This window comes from Carcharhinus amblyrhynchos, chromosome 13 (genome assembly GCF_965287045.1).
Source record: "Carcharhinus amblyrhynchos chromosome 13, sCarAmb.v2.hapA, whole genome shotgun sequence".
Classification (NCBI taxonomy): Eukaryota; Metazoa; Chordata; class Chondrichthyes; order Carcharhiniformes; family Carcharhinidae; genus Carcharhinus; species Carcharhinus amblyrhynchos.
The window spans coordinates 21,285,958-21,298,752 of NC_137336.1; the positions used below are offsets into that span (position 1 = coordinate 21,285,958).

The window sequence follows — 12,795 nt, forward strand, 5'->3', positions numbered from 1 at the left end:
CAAAAAATGCATGTTCCCATGCCACCTGCAAGTTCCCATCCAAGCCCCACTCCATCCTAACTTGGAACTGTATTGTCATTCCTTCACCATTGCTGGATCAAAACATTGGAATTCCCTCTCTACCAGTGCTGTGGTTGTACCTAACTGGACTGCAGCAGTTCAGAAAGGTCATTCACCACCACCTTCTCAAGTGTTGTCAGGGACAGGCAACAAATGCTGACCTAGCCAGTGATTCCCACGTCTCATGAAAGAATAAAAAGAACAACGTTACACTTGACTACTCTTTCCGTTACCTCTTCAAAGAATTTTTTCAGTTTTAATTAAACATGCCTTTCCGAATCCATGCCAACCATTTTAATTACTTTGCTGATCTGCAATGTTTCTTTTTAAACTTTTTTTTGGGATGGGTGCATTGCTGGAAATGTTAGCGTTTATTACCTATCTCTAATTGCACGTGAAAAGATTATGGTGAATATTTTGAATCGCTGCAGTCCCTCTGCTGTAGGCGCACCCAGGGTAGTCTAAAATTTTATTTTCTGGCTCAAGGCACTCTTTTATCACATCTTTTAGTATAGAATAGTTTCATTCCTATTGCTGATGGTAAACTGACATCTGTAATTACCAGGCTTTTTTCTGCCACTCTTTTTGAATATAGGAACAGCATTAGTTGTGCCAGTCATCTGATTACCCACTTTCTTCCAGAATCTTTGTTTTTGTATATATACAATGTAGCTGTTATCTCCATCCTAGTTTTGATTATGCATGAGTGCATAACCATTCAGACCTGATGACACATCCTGTTTCAATTTCACCAGTTTGTCAATTTCTTTCTTCCTTTTTATCTCAACCGTATTAGTGTTATTTTAAGCTTATTATTTTATTGCCTTCGGGTAAAATAAAAGCCAAGTACTTATTTAATACTTCTGCCTTTTCCTTATCATTATCTATGAGGCTTACTCATTTTGTATTAGCCCTATCCATATTTTAATTCCCCTTTTGTTATTTGTGCATCTGATGTGGCTTTTAAACTGATTTGATAATTAAAATTTTACTTTGCCTTCATGATCTTCTTTCCTAAGTTGTCAGCTGACATCTCAAGTGCTAAGGGTACCAGAGGATTGGTAAGGTTAGAATCCCTACAGCGCAGAAGGAAGCCGTTCAGCTCATCGAGTCTGCACCGACCACAATCCCACCCAGGCCCTATTCCCATAGCCCCATATATTTACCCTCCTCATCCCCCGGCACTCTTTTAAATTAAATTTAGGGGGAAATTTAGCATGGCCAATCAACCCAACCAGCACACCTTTGGACTGTGGGAGAAAACCAGAGCACCCGGAAGAAACCCACGTGAACACGGGGAGAATGTGCAAACTCCATACAGACAGTGACCTGAGGCAGAGAATTGAACTCGCGGCCTTGGCACTGTGAGGCAGCAGTGCTAACCACTAACACACCATGCTGCCCGTTTAGTGTTAAAGTTATACCTGACTGAAAGCCAGGTTTCAAACTGAATCTTTCATGCATCAACCTTTATTCCAACCTTACCTCCTAAATTCTGAAATTCTTATACTCTCGCTTCCATTATCACTGACTTCTCAAATACCCTAGCCAACATCCCAAGTTCCTCCCTTCACAGTCTCTAACTTAGCATTCACACCCTGTTCTATACTAATCCTGCTACTCTTGTTAATCTTCTTCTTGATGACCACACAAGTTGCTTCATCTTCTAGGCCACTAAAATCTTTTTTGATCTATTGTTGTTGCCTTGGGTATTTGTCTGTGTGGAGTTCGCACATTCGCCCCATGCCTGCGTGGGTTATCACTGGGTGCTCCAGTTTCCTCTCACACTCCAAAGATGTGCAGGTTAGGTGGATTCGCCATGCTAAATTGTCCCTTAGTGTCCCAGAATGCGTAGGTTAGATGGGTTAGCCATGGGAAGAGTGTAGGTTTACAGGAATGGGATAGGGGTCAGGACCTGGCTAAGAGAATTGGTGCAGACTCAATGGGCCAGATGGCCTCCTCTGCACTGTCGGGCTCCTATGATACAAATCTCTCCATTATCTTCTCCACTTTAATTCTTCAACATCGTTGGATCCAAGGTCTGAAACCTACCTTACCTGCGGTGCTCTAACATTGAGCGTTTGTCTGTCATTTCCACCTGGGGTTCCTGCTCTGCTGAGCTACAAGATGTTAAATTCAATTCTCTGAAAATTGCATGAACCACCAAGTCTTGCTTCCCCTTTCCCAGCCTTTAAAGCCCCTTACAAACTTTTCTTTTAACTATGCCATCTGACCTATCTTCTTCTCGATTTGGTTCATTTCCATTAACTTTGGTTATCTTTATTACATTAAAGGCAATATAAAAGTTATATTATTAATGAGAATTACTGCAAATGTGAATGCACACAAAACAAGGGCTGGTGACACTAGCCCTGAGATGGGAAGAATCCTGGCTTATACTTCCATTGATTTCCTCAATAGTCTTAAAAAATTTCATTATAGACTTGCAGATTTCAAGCTCTACTCCAGTTCCCTTCTATCCTATGTTATTTTATCATGTAACTATAAAAGTTATGTTCAGATGTTGTAATTTCAAGGAACATACACAGTGACAGACGTGTGGCCAACCTGCAGCCACATTCTGTGCGGGGAAGTTAACCATGCATCATGTAGTGAAGTGGAATTACAGCGATTTATTGTGTGAAACTCTCTTCTAGACATATGTGCTAAGAGTTTCAATACTAAATTGTAGCTTTCAAATATGTGTCCTGTCCATGGAGATTGGGCAAATATGGTAAGCAGAGACAGATGGCCCATAGGCAAGTTTGTAGAAATTACAGGGGTGACATTTCAAAACCTAGATCGTCTTTTAGATAACATGTCACACTCTGTGAACTGAAGTGCAGAGAAATTTCTTCACCCACAGAGTGGTGAATGTGTGGAATTCACTAGAAAGTAGTTGAGGCCAAAACATTGTCTGATTTCAAGAAAAAATTAGATATACTCTTGGGGCTAAAGGATCAGGTGATGTTTGGGGGAGGGGAGATCAGGATATTGAATTTGATGATCGGCCATGATCACAACAAATGGTGGAGCAGGCTTGAAGAGCCAAATGGCATGTTCCTGCTTCTAGTTTCTATATTGCTGGTACAGGACATTGTACTGGTGACAGTATGAATTTATGTCTACAGTAACTCCTATTCAAACCTACCTTTGGTCTTCCACAACAGCAGTTGTCAAGGTGATGTCTTGAGTAAAAAACACCTTGCTTAATTAAATCGAAACAGAATGAATGGCAGTGAAGCCAATTATGGTGAAACATTTTTGAGTAATATTCTTCAATTAGTCTGCCCTTCACATGAATCCTAAAGGCCAGCTCATCAAGTGTGTCTGCTGAGGATCACACCCATGAACAGACAGGTTTGCTCTTCTAGTCATTCAAATTAGGCTCCAAGGAGCCATTGACTAGTGCCAGAGAGCTGCTGGAAAATGTCTATAATATTAATTATCACTACAACTTTTTGCTGATGAATTATGATCAAAATAAATCACTAAGATATTCATGGAGATTGGGGGGGGGGGTGCAGGGGGGGAGGAGGGGATGTTTGGGTACACTGAGGGCAAACAACATGGCCAATATAGAACCAAAGCAAAGTTAACATATACCATTTTTTGAAATGTAAATCCTATGCAGTATATATATATACATATAAATTATTCAGGGTTCTCTCATCTTCACAGTTCTCACCATGCTTTCCTTCTAATGCCACACACTATTCTCCGCCATTCAATAAGTGGATCTCCTCTCAAGCCTTTGCCTATGGTACTCCAGAACAAACCACAAACGCATGAGAGTAGAGCTCTCTCCATGATTCTCCATGCATACTCTCCACAATCTTTTGAAACCTACTGGTCAAGAAAACATGGCTGGAATTCTCTGGTCTCAAACATCTGCCACCACAGCCAGCGAGAATGGAGATTTTGACCAAAACTCCATTCCCTGCAGCGGGACTGGAGAACGCCAGCCGCCAGCGAGTTTGGAGATTTCCAACCTATATTTGAGTAACAGATACCGTATCACAAAAAAGGTAGTGGTCCAGATTTTTTCCAACATTATTTTCATGAGGTAGTCAGGACCAGGCAGTGATGGATTTGTAAGCTGTTACAGTTTTATTTGCACTAATCACCATTTTCTATGGAGGCAGGGGATCAGAGACCTTTTCAAGCCACACTTATGTACTTGTCAATGCTTGATTGGAATCTGGAAATACTCCCGGCCACTATTGAGGATTGACTAACCAGTCTGACCTAGTAGTGGGCTTGGATGAATAATCATGGGTGAGATTCTCCAGCCCCCCAGCTGCGTGTTTTTCGTCAGCGGGAGGTGGCACTTTGTTTGTTCATGGCGAGATTTTCTGGTCCCGCCGCTGTCAATGGGAATTCTCACTGACGTCACCTCACACCGGCGGGAAGCCCGCGAGCTGGGACACGCTGCTGGTGGGACTGGAAAATCCTACCAGCGTGACCGGCCGGAGAATTCCAGTCAAAGATTATGTGGAAAAAGCAGGATTAGGCTACTGAGTTGGATGATCAGCCATGATCATCCAACTCAATACGGCACGGTAGCACAGTGGTTAGCACTGCTGCTTCACAGCTTCAGGGGCCTGGGTTCGATTCCTGGCTCGGGTCACTATCTGTGTGGAGTTTGCACGTTCTCCCTGTGTCTGCGTGGATTTCCTCCAGGTGCTCCGGTTTCCTCCCACAGTCCAAAGATGTGCGGGTTAGGTTGATTGGCCATGCTGTAATTTCCCCTTACTGTCCTGAGATGCGTAGGTTAGAAGGGTAGGGGGTTAGGGCCTGGGTGGGATTGTGGTAGGTGCAGACTCGATGGGCCTCCTTCTGCACATAGAATCTATGATTCTATTCTATGTTCATAATGAATGGTGCAGCAGACTCGAAGGGCCAAATGGCCTGCTCCTGCTCCTATCTTTCTTATGTTATGTTTCATATCACCACAGCTCTCATTCTTCCTAGTGAGCTCCATATACCTTCCAAACTAATAAAAGATAGGATGGTTTTGATAGAATAGTAGGACAAGCAAATTTGAATCTGGTGAGTGTTTTGCGTGAGCAAGCTGAACACATTTAACTTCATTAAAATCCAGCAGCACTACTTTGTACACTTCAAGGCTTCTCTTGTTAAGCAGCATCTAAGCTCAATGAATTTACACAAGTAGAGGAAAATACTTTAGGCAACTGTTAGATCTTTCAGTAGTTTGGAGAAGCTTAACCTTGATACAGGATTTCCCTGTGCGTCAGACATCTCCAAGAGAAACGTTATATAATTTCCCCCAGAAAAGCAGAAAACTGCAGATGCTGGAATTCTGAAATAAACACAGAACATTCTGGAAATACTCAGCAGGTGAGACAGCACCTGCGTCGGGAAACTGAGTCACTGAGCAGAATTTGCAATCTCTGCACAGAATGCTGGTTAAGGTGAGAGACACAGTAAGAAGTCTCACAACACCAGGTTAAAGTCCAATAAGTTTATTTGATAGTAAACGCACAAGCTTTTCGAGCGTTGTTCCTTCATCAGATGTGTGAGTGAGGAAACCAGCGTGCAGTTCGCAGGCAGCACAGCCGAGTTCTCGCTCCAGATAATCCAGCACTGTGCAGAAAATGCCACATTGTCAATACCATAGCACTGGCAGGGCCAGAGAAAGCTGACAGCCAAGAATCTTTGATCTAAAACACAAGAACAATCCCTGCCACCCCTCCTTCACACACACACACAAATATGGAGATACCCCCCTCCCCCCACTCACAGACTCTGGAATACACACACAAGGGGCTCCTCCCCCAACCGATGAGGGGAACCTGCCCCCATGTGGAACTCCCCTGGGGGCAGTGGAGGAGACGGTCTTTTGGGTGGGTTTAGCAATGCGATCTTCCAGCACTCTGTCAGTTTCTATGACAGCTGGGAGCTTTGTGTTAGTAAGAGGTTGGAGCATAAATGTGCTTGTGAAGCAGTTCCATTGTCCAGGCCCTGGTCTGTTCGTGAACAGGGAGACCTCCTCTCATCCATTCTCACCCACCCCCATCACCACTGTCCTGCAGATATCGGACCCCCCACCATCAGTGGCATCATCACACTGTTTGCTCCGCCCCACCCCAACACCAACACTGGTCGCTGGCATCAGAGCATCCAGACCCTTCTGATGAATCCGTTGGCACACCCCTGACATGCACCTCCATTATGACCCACCCTTGCATGGCAGCACCCTCTTCACAATTCCCCCCTTTACATAGCACTGCCCCCCTTGCACGGCCACCCCCTGCATTTCTCCTTATACAACCTCTGCCCTCTCCATGTAGTGCCCCCCTCATAAGCCCCCTCTGTCGTGGCCCCATTCTGGTCCACCCCCACTTAGACTCCACCCTTGGCACTGCCACAGGCATGCCAATGGTCCCAACTGGGCACAGTCATGTGCCAACCGGGCACTGCCGGTTGGCACTACCTCTTGGGCACTGCTTGGTCAAACCCCAACCACTCAGGGGCTTCAATGAACTCCGATCCCCTGGCATTGCCATGGTGCCTGGTCCCCATTACTGCAGAGTAGACATCTCACTGGCAAGGACGGAAGCATCCGGGAGGGTGGGAGAAGCCGTGCCGAACCTGGTAAGTTCATTTAAATATAACCAGTTTTATGTAAATAGACGTTGTGCCTGCAGATCTCGCCAGTAAAACGGGCCCGGGCGCAAATCGGATTTTTGTCCTCTCACGCTTTCTTGCAGGCTTGCCACACTGAGTAACCTGCACGGTGAACTGGTGAGATCGTCTTGGGTGCTGACCTGGAGATTTTGTAAAGAGGGGTCAGAAGTGCACCTTTGCACTAGGAGCAAGCCGGCCTTTTTCCAAGAAATCACCTGACCAGCACGATACTTGCTTGTTTTGGACTACAATCACTTTAATTCATGTGGCAAACATTGGCAAAGACAAGGAATTTGCTGGAAATCACATGACAGAGACAAGCTTTTAACTTTTGGATCTGTCTGAAATCAGTGAATTTTGGGGAATAAACTGAGAAAGGAGGCTGCCGAATCCACTCTCTTCCTGCCTTTACTGAATTTTGGTTTGTTATTAACCTGCAGACAGATAATCATCATCTGAGAATAACTTGCCTCCATCTGAAAGCCTACAAAGTTGAGGTGAGGAGAGCTTCCCCAGCTCTCCTCCATGCCAAAACTCCATTCGTGAGAATCTCTAGATCCACTGAGTCCAGTGCCCCGCCATCACAAGAATCATGGAATCCCTACAGTGCAGATAGAGGCTATTTGGCCCATCAAGCTGCACCAACAACAATCCCACCCAGGCCCTATCCCCCATGTATTTACTCTGCTAAGCTCCCTTGACACCATGGACAATCAACCTAACCTGCACATCTTTGGACTGTGGAAGGAAACCAGAGCACCCAGAGGAAACCCATGCTGATACAGGGAGAATGTGCAAACTCCACATAAACAGTCACCTGAGGATGGAATTGAACCTGGGTACCTGGCATTGCAAGGCAGAAGTGCAACTCACTGTACCACTGTGTCACCCACAGAGGGAGTAACAAATCAACAGCATCAAAACCCTGCAAACTTTATCCTTCATGGATATAAATGCCTATCCTCCAAAGCCAGGCTCTGCAAAGCCCCTAACTGTTTGTCCTTTGGTTGTTTGTACGGGTAGGGATTTTGAAAAAAAAATCTTTTAAATAGTTATACAACCAGAGTACAATTGTGAACGCACCAGTTCTTTCAACTAGTGTTCAAAAATGTCTTGTTTTATAATAAAAAAGCATTCTAGATTTATTCCAAGAAAGTTGTTTAATATATTTTATTATGGTCGAACAGCAGTAAAGGTAAATAATTGGCTAGTTGGTAAGTGCATTAAATTGTTAAACTAATGGCGTGACTTATGGAGCAATGGGGTTAGATCAACTGCGCACTCCTCCCATTCTGGTCATAACAGTAGCTACAATCCTATTGTCCTTCGTGCTATGGGAGTACACACTGCGAGAGAATCCACTTATTGGTCTCTCCATGGTGTAATCATTCCACTAAAATGGATGTACGAGAATCACTGAATACCAGGATTCTTATTGAAGAGAAGAGAGCTGATGCTGTGATGAGCGCTCATCATTCCATATGCTTCCTCCAGCACATTTCCTCTTTCTCCAAACCGATTCTAATGTCCCCTACCGTCTCATCCAAAAGAAGATCATGCTTCAAACCAATTCCACATCATGCAGTGAAAATCAAGGAGAAAATGATAAACTGCAAATATTCAAGCTGTTATTATGATACAAAGATCTGCCTGTGGAAGCCTTGCAGTTTTCTTTTAATTCAAATGATTGCTTTTATATTACATTGGGTCCGTAAGCACTGTGTATGCCAGATATGAAGAGAACACAAAATCACTCCATTCTATTAATGCAAGAGGTACTACTGTAGAATAATGATATAACGCAGGTCAGGGATTTCTTTAAAAGTTCTTGTATTCCACTGCAATTATGTTAAATGTGCCTTGGGGATAACTGAGCTTACATAGCATTTCAATCCTGTCATTGTTGAAAAGATAAAAATGGATTCAATTTCAGACTGAGGCCTGGATTTTCCAGTTTCCCCTGTGGTCGATACAACTAGCCACTCACTTGTACATTGTCTTCAGCAGGGACTGTGTGTTCCTGCCAATGGGAGGGACTGGAAAATTCTAGCCCGAGCGTTGGTGTTCAGAGTGCGACTGGTCCTTAGGCACTGAGATACGAGTGCCAATGTGGGAATTTGGTGTTGTTGGGAGAATCTCTGGTAAATTATTAGAGCCGCAGAATACCTACTGTAACTTAAATTAAATACATCAGGCACTGACCACCAAAGGTGAGTGAGTTAGATTGACTGGCCATGATAAGTTGCCCCTTAGTGTCAAGGGGATGAGGAGGATAAATATGTGGGGCTACGGGATTAGGACCTGGGTGGGATTGTTGTCAGTGCAAGCTCGAAGTGCAAAATGGCCTCCTTCTGCAATGTATGGATTCTATGATTCTATGTTCCTATGACTTAGAACTTTGAAACGGCAAGCTAGTTTAGGAGTCCAATCAACAGATTGTCTGGCAGTGACAGTTAGCTGTTTGTTGACTGAACGTGAATAGGTTTTAATCATCGCAGCAAGAAAAACACTTAGAAGTTGAAACTTAGGTGGGAGTCAACACACTCCAGTGCCTGTTGGGGTACAATGAGGGAGAATTTAGCATGGCCAATTCACCTAACCAGGACGTCTTTCGCAGTGTGGGAGGAAACTGGAGCAGCCGGAGCAAACCCACACAGACATGGGGAGAACATGCAAAATCCACACAGTGAGCCAAGCCAGGAATCAAACTGTGAGGCAGCAGTGCTAACCACTACGCCACCATGCCATCTGTAGGATTTGGATGTCCTGGTATAAAAATAGCAAAAGGTTATCATACATGTACATCAAGTGGTTAGGAAGGCAAATGGAATATTTATTGTAAGAGGGATGGAGTAGGCAAGTCTCACTACAGCTGTACAATGCATTGCTGAGACCACACTGGCTGTACTGTGTACAATTTTTGGTCTCCTTACTTAAGCAGAGATATCCATGCATTGGAATCAATCCAAAGAAAGTTCATTCAGCTGATTCCTTGGATGAAGGGCTTGTATTATGAGAAAACGTTGAGCAGGTTGAGCCTAAACAGAGTTTAGAATGAGAGGGGATCTTATGGAAACATATAGGCCAGAATTCTCCAGTCATTCACGTTAGCGGATTCTCAGTCCCACCAGCGCACTCCCAGTCATGGGCTTCCCACTGGCTGGGAGTGACGTCAATGGGAATATCCACTGACAGTGGTGGGACCAGAGAACCCTACTGCTAGCAAACAACACGCCACCTCCCACCGGTGGGGAAACACAAGGCTGGAAGACCAGAGAATCGCATCCTTAACATTCTTCAGCAGATAGATGCTGGGAGGATATTTCCTCTTGTGTGTGTGTGTGTGTGGAGGGGGGGGGCGGGGGGGTTGATCTATAGGGGGCACTGTTTAAAGATCAGTGATCCTCTCCAAGCCTCCTCCAATATTATCATCTCCATGATGAGAATAATAAAAATCAGTCTGAAGGTTAGCAACAGCACATTTGCTGCCTACCTCTCTTTGCAGATGAGAACCTAGCTTTAAGACTGGAATTTTTAATGGATTTAACAGCTTCACATTCATTCCATCTAAATACAATTCCAATAGATGGAAACCACCCCCGCACACCCCTCCTTGCCACACACAGCGCTCTTCTCTCATCAATAATGTATACAATTCCAACATTGGGAGATACTTGTCTTAAGGGCTATCTACATTTTGCAAAAGTTTTTAACAAAATGATTTGAAAGATTCTACTGGTTTGGAGTATTCCTTTCCAGCCATAATAATCTTGACCCAGACATGAAATATTCTTGAATCATTCACGTGTTTTTTTTTGCTGAGCACAATGAAATGTGTCAGGCTGGCATGCCATTCATTGTTCAATCACTGACAAACATACTGGAGAAAAGATCACTTTCTGTAAAAGCATTTTCTGTTACATTCAGCTGCAGCACCATTAAACAGATTGACGTTCAAAGATATAAATGATACAGATCAACAGATGTACATCAGTTCACTTATATGTACACCAGCAGTTTATAGAAATTCTGATCCACATGCACCATTTTCTCAGCAAGATATTTACCACAGCTCTTCCAAATAGCACTGAGGCTAGTTTTATCCCTTGTATGGAAGAGGTGACTCATTCTGAGGCAGGCTTAACTAGCTAAGATTTCAAGTTAGATTTTAAAACCTCTGCAGGAAAATGTGTTGTGCGATTTATAGTGTTTACTCCACTCTTAGGTTTAAAATTTATTTATTAGTGTCACAAGCAGGCTTACATTAACACTGCAATGAAATTCCCTTAGTCGCCACATTCTGGCACTTGTCTGGGAACGCTGAGGGAAATTTAGCAATGCACCCAACCAGCATGCCTTTCAGACAGTGGGAGGAAATCGGAGGAAACCCACACAGACACATAAAGAACATGCAGGCTCCACACGGACAGGGATCCAGGCTGAGAATTGAATCCGGATCCCTGGTGCTATGAGGCAGCACTGATAACCACTGTGCCACCTCCACCCATCTATTCCTTATTTATGATCACACCAGTCACATGTTTTTGTGAGCTGATTGTTGCTTTCTCCGACCAAGGAAGTGAGTGTGTGAGGTACTATCAGGTCTCTACCAATGTTTCACTAAAAATAAACAGCCTCACTATCATTCATGCACCATCTCTACTCACTTTTATTATGAAGTAAATTGGAAGGCAATCTCCAGTGTCCACACACATTTTTTTTTAAACTTTATTCCAATCCAATCAAGTCAAATTAAATCCAATTCAGAGTCCCAACAAGTTGGGACATTCCTGATCCAAGCTGACAAGACAGGGCTCTCACCTCCTGTCTTGGGCTTGATCTACATGATCCAAGCTGATTGGAGTAGGTGTAGCTCCTCCTCCAAGGCTTGATCTCATTTGCATCTTAGCCAAAAGGCTGAGATGCCACTTTAAAAAATTGCTTCAAATGAAGCTGAAATGTAACCTAATGACTTCAACCAAGTGCAGTATGTCGATACTACACTTGATCTTAGCCAAAAGGCCGAGAAGCCATCTCCAGTGTCCACACACATGCAGTGGGATATCCATGCATTGGAATCAGTCATGCATGGAAATCATGGTGTTTCTGTCTGATTTACCCTTGTCCTCCACACTCTTTCCCTGTACCTTGTTAAGGGACTTGGCACTAGAATGTGCAATGAATGTGAAATTCAACTACATACCCACTGATAACCCACTAGACAGGCCAGCAGAAATTGTCACTTGTGTATTCAGCTGAATATTTAACAACATTATAAATCTTAATTACTGCCAAACAGCCTTTCTTGCTGCCTCATTTATTTATCTCACTCTTAATCTCATCTTTCTCTGGGGTGGTAGTGTGGCACAGTGGTTAGCACTGTTGCCTCACAGCTCCAAGGAACTGGGTTCAATTCCAGCCTCAGGTTACTGTCTATAAAGAGTTTGCACATTCTCCCCGTGCCTGCGTGGGTTTCTTCCGGGTGCTCCGGTTTCCTCCCACAATCCAAAGATGTGCAGGTTAGGTTGATCAGCCATGGTAAATTGCCTTAGTATCAGGGGATTAGCAGGATAAACCTGTGAAGTTGCAGGATTAGGACTGGGTGGGATTGTGCTTGGCGCAAATATGATGGGCCAAATGCACTGTAGGGATTCTATGATTCTTTCCATTGGTTCATTTGCTGTACATGATTTTACATTGAAATAAATATTTTAAACTTACACTTTATTGGTTCACTCTGGAGCTGGATTTTCAATTTGGGTTCATGAACCTTGCTCCCGGATAAATTCCGGGTCCCAAACTTGTGACTCAGCGATGCTATTTTCAAATGTAAATGAGATCATTGGAAGGAGACAAGCTGAGTACACAATTAGTGGGGCGAAGAGCTGCCTGCTACCACAGAGTATGTGTGGAAAAGTTAGTCAGCAACCATGTTGGGACTGCCACTGCCTTGTCAAAGTGAACAGGCAGCACTGTACAGGGTCAACAGTGTTAATGGGGTTAGAATGGGCCACGCATGGGACACAGGGGTAGCAAGGTGGCACAGTGGTTAGCGCTGCTGCCTCACAGCACCAGGAACCCAGG

General features: G+C 44.0%; 1 protein-coding gene and 1 non-coding gene across 2 annotated transcripts in view; both read right to left on the minus strand.

Moving 5' to 3' along the window:
* Window positions 1-12,795, minus strand: part of sgcd (sarcoglycan, delta (dystrophin-associated glycoprotein)) — a 479,929-nt gene that overhangs the window by 307,738 nt on the left and 159,396 nt on the right. The window lies entirely within an intron of this gene.
* LOC145352030 (U2 spliceosomal RNA) lies at window positions 11,554-11,745 on the minus strand. Its single transcript, XR_013888490.1, has one exon. It is a non-coding gene; the product is annotated as a U2 spliceosomal RNA (small nuclear RNA).